We start from the raw sequence: 20,961 nt of genomic DNA, 5'->3' as shown, positions 1-20,961 counted from the left end.
GCTACTATGAGATCAAGTCGACCATAATTCAGATGCTTTCGTCTTTCTATGGGAATACTAATGAAGATCCTTACAAGCATCTGGATGAGTTCTTAAAAATTTTACTGATGATGCACTTAGATTGACCTTATTCCCCTTCTCACTCAAAGACAAAGCCAAGTACTGGCTTGGCACGATAGGGAGACCAATCCAAACTTGGGCTGAAATGCAGCACGAGTTTCTTAAAAAATTCTATCCCATAGGTCGAACCAACACTATGAGACGAGCCATCACTGGATTTGCTCAGCTTCCAGGAGAATAAATTCATGAATCATGGGAGAGACTTAAGGAACTTCTTAAAAAATGCCCACTCCATGGTCTATCTAAGTGGCAAATTGTTCAAGCTTTTTATGATAGTTTAGGTAACCAATACAGACAGATGGTAGATGCATCTTGTGGGGGTGCATTCATGAGTAAAAGTGAGGATGAAGCCTACATTTTATTTGAAACTTTGAGTGAAAATTCAATCAATCATGCTTCATTATCCTCTTACGAAAGATCAATCCCTCACCAAAAGCGGATAAGAATTTTTGAGATCAAGCAAATAGACTCTAGTCCTAAGACCGATCTAAACCTAATAGCCCAAAGATTAGATAAAGTCGACCTTCTTGCTCAGAAATTTGATCAGTTTCTAGCATTAGGCAACAATCTCCTGCACAATACACACCACCACCTAATTATTAGGAGATTTGTTCTATCTGTGCTAGTCCGACCCATCATGTGAGCGAATGTCCCACGACTGCACAGTTTTCATCTTTTATTCAAGAACAAATTCAAGCTGCCCAAGGTTACTCCAAACCTGTCAATGATCCATTCTCTAACACATATAATTCAAGCTGGAGGAACCATCCTAATTTTTTTTGGAGATCCCAATAGACTTATGCTCAAATCCAAATTCTTCCTTTGCAAAACTTTCAGAGTAGGCCTCCATACCAGAATTATACCTACAATAGTGGTCAGCCTAGTCAGCCTATCCAGCCATCCTATTACAATTAGCCGTTATACCCACCTCCTCAACAGATCAATCTAGCCAACGATAGATTTAGCCAACTTCAATAAATGATCATGATCCAATAGCAATCCCTCGTCAGGTTAGAAGCACAAATAGATCAATTAACTGAGTCTACCATGAGGAAAGAACTAGATCAATTGCCAAACGAACTAATACCGAATTTTGAAAATGACCCATCCATCCACCAACTATCTGGACCAAGTCATCAATCCAATGTTCCACTTAAGAATCCTCAATTTGAAATTGATATAGTAATCTCTGAGCTTACAAGAGATAAAATTCTTAAGGACTCATACCAAAACCAAGTGAGTGAGGCTAGTACTGATGCTAGCCGAAATGTAAATTTGAAAGAACATGTTAGTATTGAGACTAATCCGATAGAAAAACCTGAGCTCAAAATTGATACTGAGAAGATAGCAGATGAGTTACTTGAGATATATTCACCAAAAGTTTTATTTTCTTCAACCTTAGAAGTCGGTTCTTCTTCTTTAGAATCACCATTCCCTCCAGAATTGAAATCATCCTCAGTCACACTTGAGAATACATGTTTAGAATCAAATGACATCCTTCCAGTATCCATTGCATCAAACTCAACTCCTAACCAAAAAACTCAATTCATGAGTATTTTAGAAGAACAAATAGGAGAAATTCTTGATAAACAAAGGTCTGTGAATGAGTTTATGAATTATCTTACTACAATTAAAAATGGAGATGTGAAATATTTTTTGAAGATTGGTAATAAAATATTGAAATTTATCAAAGGCTATCTTCTTGAGATTGACAATCCAAAACTATTGAAATTTATCAATTCAATATTCGACATGGGATAGGTGAGAGAATCAGCATGGTCTGGCTGAAGACGGTAAACTTAGCACTTTCTGGGAGGCAACCCAGTTTTCAAGTTTTCGATTTTTGCTTTTGCTTTTGCTTTCTTTTGCATTTTGTTTAGGATAATCGAGTCTTGCTTTGTGTCTTTTGTAGGGATCTGAAAATAATCTTGACTAAGTTGGGGGGAGAATCAATTTTGAAAAGACTTATGGATCAGGTGATATCTCTTCTTTTCTTTCTTTTTACATGCATCGTTCATTTTTTCTACTCCATTGAGGACAATGATTGATTAAGTTGGGGGGGAGAATAATTTTTTTTTTTAAGTCCTCAAGTAAATTAGTATTTAGTATTTAAACATCTGATTATACTTAAAAATCAAGTTAAATCAAATATTTTTTTAAAAAAAATTGATGTACAGATCAGAGAGTTTATGAGATATTGAGGGATCAAGTATTAAGAAAACTCAATAAAGAGTTAAGTTTCGAACTTAAATAGTTTTCTTTGAGTATTTTTAGATTTTTCTACCAGCATCAAAGAAGAGTTTACTTCTTATGAGCTTGTGTAAAGTAACTATACGTTTCTTCATATATTTAAAAAAAAAATTTTAAGTACTTCATGCTGAGTAATCGGGCCTCTTTGCCTAAGCAAGCATTGAGTTTCGTGTCAAAAGGTATGAAGGGCAAAGAAGCTTTGTTGTAAAGCTAGTTTTAACTCGTAGCCTATTTGATTCGAGCAAGTAGGTTCGAGGGTATTTTATACCTAGTGCCCTAAAGCCATTTGGTTTGGGAGTCATAGACTGAAAACTCACTACATGGGTCAAACAAAAAGCTTAAGGAGTTAAGATACTCAATAGCAGTATAACATTAGAAAGAAAAAAAAATTAATCAATTAATAAATGAAGGACGGAAGTAACAATATACTTGTCCATGTGAAGGTGAATGATTTGGAGATAAAAGTAGCGATAATTTGAAAAAGTTCAGAAAAAGTTTAGTATTCTTAGTTTAACTCTCATATTGACTAGTATTAATACCCCAATGACATATCTCATTTACACTCTACTGAACATCAATAGTCTTTTTGAAAATTATTTGGTGAAATTTGAGATTTTAAGTTAAACGGTACTTGATTCTAAATTCTTTCTTTACTCGAGGATGAGCAAAGTTCAAGTTGGAAAGTGTGATAAGTGGTATATTTTTATATTTATTATAAATATTTTTGATAATTTATGGTGCTAACATTTTCTTAAAAACCCTAATTTCATGAATTTATTGAATTTTTTTAAAAAAATAAGTGATTTTAAAAAAAATATGAAATTAGATATATTTATAAAAAAATAGATGTTAATTTAATTGAGAAATTTAAATATCAAAATGAAGAGAAATTTTTGAAGAATTTAATGCATATTTTTTCTAATTTTTTAGGTGAAAATCGGAGCGAAAACGGAGCTAAAATATCTTAAAAAATAAAGAAAATAGTCTTCGGTGTATGGTGGACCGGTCGGTCGGTCCACAGAGCTAGGACGCGGTCCACAGAAAACTTCACGCGGTCCACAGGCATGGTCCACAGCGAGAGAAAGATCCTGGGCATGATCCAATGGATGAGATTCAATCCGACCTAGATCCGATGGTTCAGAGTCGTTGCCGACTTTGAATAGGATTCTTTTGCGCGATCCGACGACCCAGAAGCAATCCATCACGTGATCCAACGGCTATTATCATTCCCGACTTTGAAAAGGATTTTTTGCGCGATCCGATAGCCAGAACTTCACAGAACCCAGATCCAATGGCTGACATTCGATCCGACTTTGATAAGGATTAAAACTATGATGTTTGATCAGATCTGGGCGGTTCAAGCTCCATCCGACGGTCAGGAATATTCTTAAGAAGATTAATACGATTTTTAAGGATTTTAGGACTCCTTTTCCTACCAAAAAATTATGAAAAATTCATGTATAAATAGGGGGTCCGGGAATAAGCTTGAGAGAGCAAAAAAATTGAGTAAAAAATATAGAAAAAAATAAAGAAAAAATTAAATAGCTTTAGGGATCCAAGGAAAAGAAGGAGAAAAGCCGGTTCGCTCTACGGAGTATGACGAAAGATGAAGAGGTCATCAACCATCTTCTCGATGAGGCTTGGCTGATCAACTTCAGATCTTTGTTATAGTTTTATTTTTATTTTATTTTATTTTACTTGAATTTTAATTTCAATTAATGTAAAATTTATTTTCCTGCACTTTAAATTCTTGTCTTTTATTTTTTTGTACGTAGATGCTAGGATCTAATTAGTAGATCTTAGTACCAATTTATTTTTATACTTTTTAAATTTTTATTATTTATTTTTATTGTAAATAGATGCTAGGATCTAGTTAGTAGATCTTAGTACTCGATTTATTTTATATATTTTTTTAAATTTTTATTATTTATTTTTATTACAAGTAGATGCTAGGATCTAGTTAGTAGATCTTAGTACCCGATTTATTTTTTACACTTTTAATTTTTATTTTTCGACTTAAATTGCTTTCTCCAAAATTTTATTTTCTTTTTATAAAATCAAAGATTTCAAGTCAAAATCCTGCCTTCTCTATGGATTCGACCCGACTTACTACTTTCTACATATTTTTAATTTTTATTGAAGTCAAAATTTGATTGATAATCACGGTGTTCTAACGACAGCATCACGATCGTATCAGTGTGTGTGTCTATGTGTGGTGTGTGTATATATATATATATGTGTGCACACACACACATACATACATACATAGAGATATATATATATGTGTGTATGTGTGACACACACACACACACATACATACATACATACACACACACATATACATACATACACACACACATACACACACACACATATATATGTGTGTGTGTGTGTGTGTGTATGTGTGTGTGTGTGTATTATTTTAAGGATAGCAACAATTCGAGAGACAATTTGCTGTTTTTGCTGACTCAAAAAATTTTAAGTCAATAAAATCAAATTGCACATAATGTATTAAATCATTAGTATTTTTTAGGATTTGGCAATGAAGAAAATCGAGTTTACAACCATTCCAAAGGGATTTTTGAGTGTACATAGCAACATTCTGACAAATTAAAATATATTAGATTGTTAATTGATGGAAGCGCGGCATCAACCTACACGCATAAATAGTTTATAGATTACACTCTTGACAGTTGTATGGAAAAAATTCTACCAAAAAAAAAAAGTTGTATGGAAAAAAAAAAGGTTTGCCGATTGGGTTGGGCGTGGTGCCCCCCCCACCCAAAACAAGTCAGAACCTTTTCATAACTAGAAGGAGAAGTGCGGCGGCATTTTTATGGCCCTGCTTTAAGTACGTGATAAAGAAAAAAAAATTTATTATTTTAAATAATTTTTAATATAAAAATATTTTTGATAAATAATTATGATGGTTTTGGAGCCAGAATTTGAAAAACAGACGTTCTTCAAATAATTTATAATTTTTTATATGTATATCCTTCCAAACATTCAAATTTACATAAATATCTTTTCAAAATTGATATCTGCATGTATACCCTTATAAAATATTTTTTTTGCATATATATCTATATCATCTAACATTATTAAAAATTTATAGTTTAAAATTAAAATGACTAAAATATCCTTATAGATAGATGTGCAAAAAAAAAATTTATAGGGATATATATATATAAATAGTAATTTTATGAGGGTATTCATATAAATTTAAATATTTGGAAGGGTATACATATATAAAATCCTTAATATAAATATACCTCTCTTGATTTGTTAATTCTTTCCTTATTCTAATAGAGAAAACTTAACATATATAATTAAAATAATAAATTTATTTAATTTATTAATTTACATAGATAAATTAATTAATAATAAATTTATTATTTTATTATTTTATCTAAAAAATAAATAAATTGTAACCATCCATGTTTCCTCTAATGTATAATAAAATACTTTTAAAAAAAGTATCTAAATCTGATATTAAATGAATAGCTTATACATTTACATAGAATGGACATAGTTGTAGATTTGAGTATTATATAACAATAAAAATTTATAATCTTATTATATTTTATTTTAAAAATTATTATTTAAAATATCTTTGTGAAGTGTATAAGGTATATCATGTTGTTATAAGATAGACATAATCATCCCATCTTGCATAAAAATAAAATATAATATAGTATTTTAATATATAAAATATTACATAATATCATCATCGTGTTATTATATTATATAATATATTACTACATTGTAGTGTAAGAGAGCCTGAATCCATCTAGATGAAATAGATAAAAATTAAATTAAAATTATTTACATGTATATCCTTCTAAACATTCAAATTTGCATAAATATCCTAATGAAATTACTATTTGTATATATATATATATATCTTTTTTTTTTGCACATGTACCCGTAAAGATATTTTAGCCATTTAAATTTTAAACCATTAATTTTTTTAACGATGCAAAATGATGTGGTATATATGCAAAAAAATAAGAAAAAAGAAGGATATATATGCAAAACAAGTATTTTATGAGGGTATATACATAAATATTAATTTTGAAAAGATATTTATGTAAATTTGAAAGTTTAGAGGGTATACACACAAAATATCCAATAATATATTTTTATTACTATTCAAAAACTTAAAAAACATAAATTTAAACTATAACCACAATTATACTTTTGTTTTTCAAGCAAAAATGAAAAAAAATATGAGAAAGGGGGGAAAAATAAAAATGGTGATGGAAATTTGATGTCTCCATTGCTTGAATCTGATGAGAGGTGTGATAATGGTATTACTTCTTCACAGGCGGTTGTTGCTGTTATTGTTTGTTATTTTGATCATCAATGATTCCGTCCATGTGTCCACTCCCTGATCCACTCTCCATCTCCTATTCCTTCTTTAGTCCCTTCCTATCACCATATGATTCCATCCATGTGTCCACTCCCCAACCCACTCTCCATCTCTTCTTCCTTTCCTCCTTCCCTTTCTATTACCATCTACCATGCCCCAAACCAAGTATTCGGATTGAGCGCGTGATGGCCGCACACCCCTTAGGACCAAACCCTAAAGAATATACAAGACCTACCTTTTATCACTAAATCAATCCAACTTAGGTAGTGGTACAAGCAAATTCACTAATTTTTATTTAATAGAAAGATAATTACTCCAAGTCTAAAAAGTATCAGAACAACAATCCAACAAAGGTCCAAAATAATTTTTTATTTAAAAATAACTATGTGAATAACACCTAAAATCCTGTCCTCCTCACTGATCAATCTCAAGCCCCATAGAATCTTTTAGATCTGAAAAAAATAAAAAAGAGGAAGTGAGCTTTATGGGCTTGGTAAGTTACCAGAACCTCTAATTTAATTAAGTATTTTATACAAAAAATAATTTTCAAATTACATGATCTTTCTATAAAAAGATTTCAATAAATATAGAAGCATGCCATATCAATCAACATAGAATTAAAATATATAATTACTCAAAATAGATTATTCGGATAATCAAGGGTGAACCTTCCACTCTCACTCTCTTAGTTCCTCTAATTATGGCTATGATCAGCCCATGGCTAGCCTCGAAAGAGACTAGATTTCTCACTATAACATGCTGTCCGTCGGTCACGTGGCAATGATCGCCCTATTGGAGGTTTGGAAGAAAATCTAGCTCTAATATCACATAAAAAAATATACTCTCATCAGCATATACCAATGATCAACCCCATCTGGCTAGGTCTGAAAAAAACTAATCCCTAACTACAACACCATCCACCAATGTGCGTCAGTGATTACCCCATTAAAGACCTAAAAAGTGACTAGATCCTGAATTCATGTGATCATAGTCGGATTAGAGAGCAATGAAACTAACACATAACATATTTTGATGTGAAGAAATACAATACATTTGTCACTAAAATATGCATATTTGATCAAACATTCTACGAATCATTTTTATATTGATCATGTAAGATAATTAATTTAAACAAAATGATATAGCAATAGATAAATATAAAAATCAAATCTCATGCATGATAAAAATACATTAGGGGTAGAGATAACCTACAATTCTCATCCTTGATTCTCATAAAATTTTACCAACAGGAATATCAACCAAAACCTAAAATAACCAAATACCCTATTAGGCTTCTAAGTAGAATATATTCTTATTTACACTATCAAATTTGGTTTAATATCTTGGGGCCTCGATCAACCCTAGAATATAATAATTATCAAAATGGAGTTCATGGTTACCTAAATGCAAAGAAATTTGGTCATGATCATGCTTCCTCAAGATTCAGATCCACGGTTCCACCTAATAAATTTAAAATTCCTAAATAAGAATTAGTTCACAAATTAAAAAAATTAATCTAATTAATAAAAATCAAACTAGGTCTGAATAAATCAAGAATTAGTTTGGGTTGGATCGGAGTCAGCGTTCGATCCATTACATAGATTAGAGAAGGGAGACTAACAAACAGAGAGTGAAAAATAGATTTATAGAATTAATTAAATAATTAAATAATTACGAAAATGGGAAGAAAATGGAGGGAAAGAAGAGAAAGTGAGAAAAGAGGAGAGAAGAAGAAGAAAGAGAAGCTTTGGTGGTCGGCCGACTGTGGCAGTGGGGTGGGTCATCGGCCAGCCAAGGTTGTCGATGACGGCGGTGGCCAAAATAATTGGCCAAATCCAAGAAAAAAATCATCCAAAAACTAGTTGTTTAGATCAGTCGAAAATGAAGGGGATTGGCTTCAATTGAGAGAAAATAGAGGAAGGTGAGGGAAAGACACTCACCAGCGATCAATGGGAATGGTGGAACTTGGTCAACAACAGTGGCTTTTTGGCATTTCAAAAGGTACGAAATTGGGCCAAAATAGGGCAAGAGGAAGGAAAAGAGGTGTTTTGGTTGGCCGGACTTGGGCTACAGTGGCTCGTCGCTACTGAAGAGGAGGAGGAAGGGAGGGAAGAGGACAGGGAGTGCTCGATGATGTTGATTGCTGGGGACAAGAGAAGTTTAAATCTATGATGGCCATGAAAGGGATAAGGCCGGCCTAACGCCGGTTGTTCACCGGTTGCACCAGCCCCTAATGGCTGCCAGCCATTCCACCAACCCATGATGCTCGCAATGACTACTATTGCGCAGCCTTATCCCCTACAACAGGCGATCGGAGCCGAGGATTGCATCGAGCTTTACACCATCACCCCCTTCTTATATACTACATCGCAAACCACCATGCTTACACTCCTCCCTCGCCACATCTTGTTGTTTCGAAAGATTATAAAGAAGGAAAGTATAATGTTATATGGAAACAATGTCTTAAATGCCATAACATTTGATTGATATGGAAATGATCTTCTAAATGCCATAACTTTTGATTAATTATGCAACCAAAAGATTTTTAGGTTTATCAAAAAAAATAAAAGCCACATGCACGTGGTAGATGGAGGTTCTGCCTTGGTCGATACTCTCACTTACTTTCTACTTCTTTATGAAATAATTGATATTTAGATAATGTTTCTTGGGAAGAAGTTTTCTTCAATCCACAACCAGTTGTTAGCTTCCTTTTGTTCCAAAGGTCCAATGTGTTCTCTCATACTTCAAATATGAGCTATAATAATGCATAGATTTTGCTAATTATAGGCTTGCAAAGGTATCTTAGTATATTGGTCAAATTTAAAAAATACACATATACATATAATTAGACATGTGTACTATTACATGTATATGCTTATGTGTGTATGCATGTATTGTTGGGATCCGGTGGCATAGCAGAAGGGCCAGGTGTCTAAAATTTTCATTCGAAACACCTGATGCATCAAAAATCCTAATGCCCAGAAATCCTTGACTATATCAATCAAATTAATATAAAATTAGATAAGAAGAATACCTATAGCGTTAATCCAAATTTTCATGAGGCATCCAAGTATCCACCCTCCAACGATGATCCATATAAAAATCGGACCAAAGACAGCACTCCTTCATCTTGCTTTAAAAGTTCTAGCCTCTAGAACTCGACTAGTCCTATATCGGTCAGATTTTTTTAAGAACCTGACTCGACCCTCTTAGGTCTTTCTCTAAACTTCTAATTCTCTTTCTTTAGGACTTTCATAACCCTTTTTTTGGATCAAATAAGGCTTTGTCTTAAATCCCAAAGTCTTGTCCTAAAACTAAGATGGGTTGTAAGAAAGAAGGGAGAGCAATGAAGGAAAATTGGAAAGCTGATCTGAATGCCTTGGACACCTAGTGCCCAGGCCTATTTATTGAAGCGAAATTTGAGTGCAGGGGTAAAATGGTAATTTTAAAACTTTTTCAAAATCATTATTTTACAGTGAAAATAATTAATTAATCTAATTAATTAATATGTGTTTATCCTACACTAGGATCTAAATATGATATATAGCATGCATGTATTTAAATTTGAAATTCAAATTCGAACAGTAAACAATGTACTGTTCTGTGTTTAGAACACAATACCTTTATGCGGGTAGTCGATCTCCGCAATCTGATCACTATCGAGAGGATCTGATCATCGCAATGCAGCCACACAGCATGTCTGGCCTCTGCGGATCGTCCACACGAAGCTCCCGATCTGATCAGCTCCTCACGAGTGCTAGCTCGTTGTAGAGCCCTTTCGACGGCCGATGCTGATCGAACTCCTTCGATCGATGTCTGCTGACTCTTCGAATACTCTAGATTGTCAGTAAGTGTGCTTGAGAGGTTGATGAATCTCTTTCTAAAATTTGGTGGGCTCACGACACTCGTAGCTCACCTTCTCACTTCCTGAACCCTAGGCTGAAACCCTAGGGAACACACTGAAAACCCTGCACCTAATTTTCTTTCTTTTCTTTCTTTTTCTCTTGAAAGTTTTAGACTTCCTACTCACGCACGAGGGTTCCTCATGCCCCACTTTCTCTCTCAAAAAATTTTTACGCACGCCCCACCTCCCTATCTCTTTTAAAGTAGTTCAAAACATGTCTTATCCGCATGAGAGGATAAAGATAAGTGGTTGCACATTTGAATTCAAATCAAATTTGAATTCAAATGCAAACTAACTCATCCCTATCCACTTGGGCGTGAGAAGAGAAGGTGCGTGGCTGCTTTGTGCATGAAAAGGTTTCATGAGAAACTCTTTCTCGTGTAAGATATGGGGTGCTAAAGAGGATAAGGACATGGCATATGGATTGGTTGCTCATTCAAATTCAAACTTTGTTTTGAATTTGAATGGCCAACCAACCATACTTATCCACCTATGTGGTGCACAAATGTGGGGCGTGGGAAGGGCTTTGCGTGAGAGAAAATTCATGAGAAGTTTCTTCTCGTGAATTCAAATGGGTGCAGAGATATGAAGTGGCGCAGGGATTCAAATTCAAATGGTGGTTTAATCTTAATTGAACCAACCTAATCAAAATCGGTTAAGCACAATTAGACTAAATTTAATCTAACTTAATTAGGCTTAATTAGACTCAATAAAATCCTAATCAAATCAGGAATTGACTAAGTCCAATCCCTGATCAAATCAGGGACCAAACCATCTCGATGATTAGGTCAACTCTTAACCTAATCGGGTCAAACCCAACTGAATCTAATTCAATTGGACTTGATCCAAAAATAATTACTCAATCAAATTGAGTTAATTAGCGATCAAATCACTAATTAAATCTCTCATAAATATTAAATCTAAATTCAATGGGCAATCGAGCATCAGAATTCATCGATATGAAATTCTGATCGAAAAGTCCCAAACCAGTGGGACTCTTGACCCCGGTACCCAAAATGTGTGGGACTCATGATCAGAGAATCTTGATTCTCGATCACAGAGTTTCAGACACGTAGGACTCATAGTCCATGAACATTAAGACTCTTCAATAAGCCATCAGATCAGATAGGAACCTCTAATGTGTGTGACCCCGCAGGTTCGAACCTAAGCCGGTAGCACAGGAACCAATTCCTGTACTAATCGAAGTGACCATCTAGCAATGGTACCCGATATCCAGATAGATTGAATAGTCACAATCGCAACACTCAAAACCTACGTGAATATGGTTACTGTATAATTCATCCCTTTTGACCCCTGTGTTTAAGATGACTCAGGGTTAAACTGTCAACCCTGAGTAGATCATTCGAATCGTGCTCAACTCAAACAGTCCTGTGACTCCTCACTAGGACTATCCTAGTTAAGATTTTGCTAAATTAAAATACGACTGTACACAGCTCCTGAACTGGAGTGGTCAATCCCATCTTGACACACGCACTGACAAGTCATGTACTTGACTACACCCAGCAGCCTTCCGTCACTGAATTAGAAATTCAGGTAGTCCAGTGCCTAAGTGCAGTGAGTTGCTTGCAAGTCACCGTGGCGGTCTCAGGTCAGAGGGACATTTATACCCATATCCCATCGGAGCAAATCTTGACAGCAAAGATAGCTCCAGAGTCGGACACATTCAGTGCAGATGTACCCTTACATCTCACCTGTATGCCATACCAGTGTCTCCACACTCCTTGGTTAAGAGGAAAACCAACCTATATGGCACACAACGACCTATGCTCGATAAACATTGTTGTCCTTGATAACAACGTATCATTTGATCGCGAACAGGTTTAAGGACTAAACGATAAATTCTCCTTTGTCGAGTCTAAATAGTCCTAAGGACTTCACCACAACACAGGAGTTCATTAAAAAATGATAATTTGTGATGAAAAATGCCAAAATAACTTTGATTTATTTATGATTTATGTACTAATACAACAAAGAGCACAACTGTCAACAGGCTGACGATTGGCTTTGGGACACTATTCTCAATATTTATAGCTACCAGATGGATGCCAAAATTGAAGAACACACCTCATCCAAGAGGCCTATTTGATCTGATTATCAGAAATAAGAGTTCCTTCAAGCAGAAGGACTCTTATCAATGATATGTCGATCAACACCTTCACCTGTGTGCGTGACCAAAGAAGGGATGTTTTTGCATCCCTTCTCAAATCAAAAAAATCCATAAAAATTCACATAGATAGGAGACTCATTTTTTATTCGAAAAAACTTAATAAATAATAAAAAATCTCACAAAAGGATGTGATCCTCACACCTCTTCACGTGAATACCTTATCATCATGCATGCATGCACAGATGTGCATTTGGCATCCGATAAGCATCCTGATAAGTCTGGAAAAATTCCAGATAAATATCCATAAAAAACTTGATTAAAAGTAGAACAAAATCTGATAAGAGAAATTCTATTTTAATCAAGTTTGATCTACAAAAGGACTCTCTGAAATGCAAAGAAACATGATGCTTCAACACACGCATGCAAGAGATCCTTCTCTTTCCAATTTTTCTCCACCCCAAATAATCTAGAAAAATCCATCTCATGCTTTGAGATGTGAACCAAAGGATGGAGGGTGATATGGGCTACCACACACATCTTAATCCTATGCTAGAAGGACTCCTCCTTCTGCTCACGCCAACACGTGCATGGTGATTTATTTTTGCGCCAAGAGTCCTTCACAATTTGGACTCTTCATATATGGTGTTAAATTGAGATGTGGCATCCTAATTTGAGTTGCTTCCAAGTGGCACGACCTGGCCTAAATGCCCACCAAATTGGGCTAGCTAATGAGCAAGGGATGAGATCACATTGATCTCCCAATGAGCTAGGGTTTCCACACGTGCTAGCATGCTTACCAAGAATCCTGATTGAATCTAAAATTTTAATCAACCTTATCAAAAAGATCTTTGGCCAATTTTTATATATATGTGATCTATTGGATTCCACATTTATCCAGTAATAGGTCTAGATGCAAGTTGACCAAATTTGATTAGATTTCAATCAACTGATTTAGGTCCAATCGAGCTAACTAGAGTTCAGAAATTAGAATCTTTTTTAATTGGCAATCGAATTAAACTCTTTAATTCGATCAAACCTACAAGTTAACATTGACATCTAGCAATATATCATGACTATCTAAAAGATATAAAATTTGATAGAAATACTAAATATATCCTTCAGTAGTAAGTTATTGTACAATTCAATCTTTCGATTATCCCTGCACCCTAAATATATTCATGAGTATGAAATTATATCAAACTCAAATATATATTCATATCGATTCTCAATTAACCAATGATGACTCTAATAATGAAGCGTTAGAAATTCTTTCTAATCTCCTTCTTATTTTTGGTCAAAAGATTTTTTTCGAGTCATCTAGAGATGAGAATAGACAGGATGAGATCTCCTCTTATTAGAAGTGATCGATTCTATATTGACCTACTTATAATCTTTATACACACTCTACCATATCCAAAATATTTCATAATATCTTAATGCCATGCCTGGGTATGAACCAAAATATGGGTTCATGTGCATAAGATTTTATGGTGATCTCAGGTCTAAGGATCACTTGCACAACTCTCACTTAGAGAATCATCTTTGACATACAAGTAAGGCTTTCATAAGATATTTTCTTTCATTGAGTCAATTTAGTAGACTTATTTTCAAATAAGTATTCACATCCTTGTATTAGTATCCCATACACAAGTGGCTAGTGAGATCTGCCACCCTCTCCATCGAACATACATAGGATGTGCCAGTCTATCCAGAATATTGATCTCTGACTCAATGCTCCTATGATCAAAAATATTTAAGATTAGGGTTTTAGAGTTTGAAGTCTCACTAGCATGACCCATTCATGTCTCCTAAAATCATTATCCAAATCTTTGGGGTTCATCATAATCTTAGACATAATAAGATGTAGCTAAAATAATGAATCAATATCTCATTTTATTATCAAATAATAAATATCATTACATGAGTTGAAAAATTATAAAGAAAAATTCTATCACAACACACTTGCGATTGGCTTATAGGGCACTCTTCTTTCATATATCAATGCTTAGAATTGAAATCGGAATGAAAATAAGAATGGATTGGAATCAAAATTGGAATGGCCAAATCCTTCAAAGCGTTTGGTTCGTGACTGGAATCGAAATTGGAATGACAATCAGAATGAAAATTTGAATCCTTAGAGGAGAGTGCAGATTAAGTTTTAGATAGATTAGACAATTCTCATTCTATTTCAGAATTGAAATCGGAATGGGACTCCTCCCAACCAAATGGTTGGAATGGAAGTCATCCATTTCCATTCTGATTTTAAACCCTCACCCTCCAACCAAGCACCCCCAGAGTTTGTGAAGTGGTTGCTTGGTGCTGACCATGTTTTGATAATGAAGGAGAAGGTGATCGGGTTCCATAAATCAACCAAGAAATTGCTGAACAGGCAGTTTGCTAACAACTAGAGCGCTGAACTACTAATGCCATCTTAACATCGTGTTCATGGATTTATATATGCTACATGGTATGCTAAGATTCAATATATGACAAATATTTATGATACTTATCATGCTCTTAATCCGAGATCAAGAGCCAAAATCATGGCAACCACCGTATACCTATGGAGAATTCTTGTTACAAGCATGTAAGGCATCTCATCATGATATCGTAAAGCAATAGTAGGATAAAATTTAAATAATCAATATTTAATTTTAATTTAAATAACTAAATTAAATATCTTATAAAATAATATTTCATAATCTTTTATAAAATTTTAATAAATCTTAATCTAAAATAAAATTATCAAATTCTGCTTCTAATTCACTCTTTCAAATTAAATCTTTAAGTCAAACTAGTCATCTGAATCTGTAAAATAGTAAATTATAGAGTAATAAGCTGGACAGTTTAGTACATAATATACACTTTAACTAGATAAATTTAGTAATAATAATATATTAAAATTAAGCATGCAAGGTGCATCAATTTAAAATATACAACTGAAAGAATATGGCTACTTACGTCTTGTAGCATAGAGAATCCGAACTCGGCTTGTGATTACTACTTCATGAATGAAATCATGGATAAAAATTGACTAATTCCATGGCCAAAATCCTTCTTTATATTTTACGGAGAGTGAGTGATTGAGAGAGAGAGAGAAAGAGTAATTTTTTCTACTTTTATATTATTCTTTTAGTTGGAAAGTTATTTTCCTTTTGTAAACTATATATGAGAAGAACTGCTAGTGGCAGTTATTCTCTACAGTCCCACTTTCTCTTCTTTTTTTTTATTTTTATTTTAATTTATTTATAATAAATGATGGACTAGGCTACCGATTCTTGGCAGATCCGGATCCATAACTCAACATCTTCCACTCGCACATAATGGATTTTTTAATCTCATAATCATTCTAAGAGAATGTAATCTCTTTTTTCTGCATAAATTCATACAAGAAAATAGGCCGTGCGATCAGTATACTTTATCATTTCGAGAGCTCATTGCTATACAACTGTTAAGTATATATAGCAGCTCAAATATTAAGTGGAGAAGGTATGTTGTACCCTAGATTCATTTAGTCACATTTCAAACTCTCTTGATCTCTTTTATAACAATAGTTTCATATTCACAATTATGCACAAAGCTTAATTGGTCGATCGATGAATACAATTAAATGTGACACCAAAATGATCTTTCTTTTTTGTAGAGTCTTTCTATTTCTAATCCAACTATTCTCTGGATATGCCCCATTAGATCGAATCATTTATGATCATTGGCAACAATCCAAGATAACTAACATTGAATTAGAACTTCAAGAAATAGTCAAAAAAGAATACCAATTTGAGAAATAGTCAAAAAAGGAATATAATCTCCAGGGTCTCATACAACTAAGAAGCAAAGATCTAGTCTTCTGTTATCCTTTTGGTCGAATAATGCACATATGGTATGAAACACACATTACAGTATTATTCTCCTTTTCCCATAGAGCGTATGTTTATATTATAAAAATAATACCATACAGATGATAGTTCAGATATACTCAATATCTAACTTGAGCCCTCAACTCTGCTTTTTCCTTTTAGGAATATTTCAACAGGATGCACCTGGCATATAAAGATAGGTAAGGTGAATTATGGGTTTATTCACCTCGATCACAAAAATTTATATTATCATAATGACCTTTTCTTGACCCATCATCAAGGCAATTTCATTTTGAGTTTGAGCTCTCTAGATTCATAAAGGATACTCAAAACTAATCTTACCTCTATAATAACACTAAAATTATAGAGACGATTGCCTGTGTGAGAAGACCAATCTCCTGTCTAACAAACCATTTCAATATATGTACAAAACATAAAAAAAAAAGAGATTAAACTCAGGTGTATGTTTCATCTAACAAAATTATCAAATTGACATTAATTTGGTAAAAGAACATCATCCATTACACATAAAACAGAGAAAAAATATTACAGATAGTTATTAAGCAAGTTTATGCAATTACATTAGCATCTACGCAATCCTAGAGACCTAACATGGCCATTATACACATCTTTAGGTATGGGCTTTGTAAATGGATCTGCAACCATCTTGTGCATAGAGATATATTGCATATTGGCTGCTTTACATGCAACCATGTATCTCACAAAGTTGTACTTGGCATCAATGTGTTTGGTCTTTGCATGATATTTAGGATCTTTAGTGAATGCGATTGTTGTTTGACTATCATAATTCACTAACACAAAGTTCAATCCATCTTCATTGAATCCTAAGTAAGCCAAGAATCTTTTAAACTAAACCGCTTCTTACACCGCTGCGGAAAATGCCACAAATTCTGCTTCCATTGTGGACAAAGCTATACATGTCTATTTCTTGCTACTCCATGGGATTGCTTTATTGTTTAGCAAGAAAACATAACCAGAGGTGGACTTTCTTTCATCCAAATCACCTTCTCAATCTGCATCTATATAGCCCACAAGGCGTAGATCATGTCCTTGATAACATATGTTAGAAAGTAGGTTGATTCGCATGTATAGATCGATATGGTTACACTAACCACAATGGAAGCAGACTTTAAAATTTTAATCTAATCTAAATATATAGATTTTCAATCTTAATCAATCCTAGGATTATCTAACATGCATAAATAAATTAATTGCATAGATCTGAAATTATAAATGATAAAGGAATAAGTTATACCTGATCACATTTTTCTGTTCTTCCTCAGATCGGATCATGCAGATGTCTAGGGTTTCTATCATAACTGCACACGTGTCCGACCTCTTTTGGCATCCACATAGAGATGTCTCGATCAGAACTCCAAAATCTTTGAGGTGCTAGCTCCCTTGCAGGCTTCATTCTTCGGCTTGGATTAGGGTCCTTTACTTAATATCACTTGAAGCAGCTTTGTTGCAGGTTTATGGAGATTGATCCAACAACCAAAAAAAACCAAGAACCCTTTCTTGATTCCTTTTCTCTCTCTTTAAGGCCTCCCTAATCTCTCAGATCTGATCTAGAGGAGGAGGTACTGGGGCATGGAAGGGAGGGAACAAAAGGTGGTTGGCATGGAGGAGAAAGGGGGCGGCAATGTTGTTAGCGCACAACACAAACAAGGAATCTATCTCTTATGCCTTCATGCCCCCTTTTTATATTTTTTGTCACCCAAACATGAGCCCCTTTCCAATCTAAAATTTGGGTGACAAATCTAGATTAGAATCAGTTTAAAATTTGTTAGCCTTATCCCAATCTAGATAGGAATTCAAACTAACCAAGAAATGAAGTGGCACCTCATCCCATCCTCCCACGCGCATGTCAAGAAGAATTACATGAGAAAACCATCGCCCCTCCTTCTTTTTGGTTAGCCAAGTTGAGAGAGAAGCCCAGTGAACATGGGCTCAAGAGGTTAGGTTCAATTTGATTCAAACTGGATCCAAATCAAGTTCAAATTGAGCCCAAATCTAATTGAATTTGAAAGGCTATCAAACCTGATCTAATCAGGATTGATCCAAACCTGATTTGGATAATTGAACCCAATTAGCATTAAAATAAATCAAGTCTAATTAAATTAAATATGATTTAAACTAATTAAAACTTGATCTATAATTTAATCAACTCCAATTAAATTATAATATTTATAATTAAGTCTATGTGCTAACAATTAGTAGTTACTAAATCTGTAACACTTACAAATTTATTCAAATCATCAATCCAATTGATAATTTAACTTTAATCTAAATCATTGATCAGGTCAAACTCTTTTTGTGTGTGATTTTTTAGAATCTATTCTATCTGATAGTGAGACATACTCTGATCTCGATTATAGAATCATCGAAACTCTTTTCGATAGATCAGAACAATTCTAGCTCAACCCAACAAGGATTGTTGATCCAAAAATAATCTTAGTGAGTTCTCACAATTTACCAATAATGTCTTACAGTATGTAGTAGCAATCCAGCAGAACAAAAAAATTTGAACCCCTAGGTGCAGTTATCATGTGACTCAGTCCTTATATCGTGAGTTCCGACTCAACGAAGGTCATGGAGAACTCATCAAATCTCATCGTTAGTCATATATCTGATTGACTCAACTCGAGTTCACTTATGAATCCTATGAAAACTCTTTTTCAGTATTTACACTTGCTTTAATCGAAAACTTCCTAAACTCAGTCTTACTGATCGCATAAGACTTCTCCTTTTCTATCAAAATTGATTAATTTTATCTAGGTGCATCTTACTCTAACAACAAATCTAAACCTACTGTAGCCAACATACACAGCAAATAGTCTCACTGCGAATAGCCAGGAATCAAAAAAATATACAGTCAGACTAAATAGTCTCACTGCGAATAGCCAACACACTGCAAGTCAAAGGACCTCTGATACCATTGCAGCATTGAGAAGATCACTAATAAGTGAGTAGACATCCAAGAGATTTCTCATGTTAGTCATGCTTAGTACAAGTTATTTTCTAACCATCTACACTCTCACCCCAATGTTCCTACACCACAGACTCGAGACTCATCTGTCCAGTAGAGAGGTGATTCGTGTATCGATCTTAAATAGATTGATCACTATCCTCTATGATGATCTTATGATCGAGAGCATTTAGAAACTAACCACTAATAATGTATGTCTCAAATTCTCAATACCTTGAAAATATATAAAATCATCTTTGTTAATTTTTAAGACAAATCATGAACTCATAAACATGATTGGAAATAAAAATACTCTTTATTAATAAAGTATTACAAGTATAAAAATAAGTCTTAGAATTATAAATGTGTCAGCCAACAATTGATTTTTAGGGACACACATCTAACAAACTCCCATTTGACCTAAAGCCAATTGGCCACATACTTAAGATCCATCTTCTCAAGGTGAGCTTCGGTCTTCTGCTAGCTAAGAGACTTCGTCAGCAAGTCTACTACATTCTGTATGGAGTCGGCTCTCTGTACCTTGACGAACTTCTTCTCGAGATAGTCGCATATGATGTGGAACCATCATTTTATATGTTTAAACTTATGATGAGATCTGGGCTCCTTAACGAGTGCTATGGTACCATTATTATCGTAATATAGTGCAATGGCTTCTGATAGCATCACATTCAGCTCTGTAATAAATGTTTTGAACCAATATGCTTCCTTAGTAGCTTAGAGGCGACGATGTATTCAGCTTCTATGATCGAATCTACAATAACTGACTACTTGAAACTCTTCCAACTAATCGATCTACCATTACATAGAAAAATACACCCTGATATAGACTATCTATTATCGATATCAGACATAAAGTTTCAATCGATGTATCCTTCCACCTTCAGCTTGGATCCTCCATCAAAGATCAAGAATAAATCTTTAGTCCTCAAATACTTAAGGATATTCTTAACCACAATTCAGTGCTCCTCACCTGAATTTGACTGATATCTACTCATAACATTCAAGGCAAATATTACATTAGATTGAGTATACAGCATGGCATACACAAGGCACCTTATAGCCAAAGCGTAAGGGATCTTGCTCATGCGTTGAATCTCCTCGGGTGTGTCAGGACACATCTTTTTTGGAGAGGTAGATGCCATGCCTAAGGGGTAAAAGATTTTTCTTGGAGTTTTTCATGCTGAATCTCTTCAGCACCTCCTCTATATATATTTTCTGAGAAACTCCTATCATTCTCTTAGATCTATCCCTATAAACTTTTATACTAAGAATGTAGGAAGCTTCTTCTAGGTCTTTCATAGAGAATTCTTTTGATAACTA

General features: G+C 34.1%; 1 non-coding gene across 1 annotated transcript; it reads right to left on the bottom strand.

Moving 5' to 3' along the window:
• Positions 1-251: 251 nt before the first annotated feature.
• On the bottom strand, positions 252-360 carry LOC140854893 (small nucleolar RNA R71). The gene has a single exon (XR_012137987.1). It is a non-coding gene; the product is annotated as a small nucleolar RNA R71 (small nucleolar RNA).
• Between the last annotated feature and the right edge of the window lie 20,601 nt (positions 361-20,961).

The sequence above is a fragment of the Elaeis guineensis genome, chromosome 1, assembly GCF_000442705.2.
Source record: "Elaeis guineensis isolate ETL-2024a chromosome 1, EG11, whole genome shotgun sequence".
NCBI classification, from domain to species: Eukaryota; Viridiplantae; Streptophyta; class Magnoliopsida; order Arecales; family Arecaceae; genus Elaeis; species Elaeis guineensis.
This window is presented reverse-complemented; position numbering and strand designations above follow the sequence as displayed.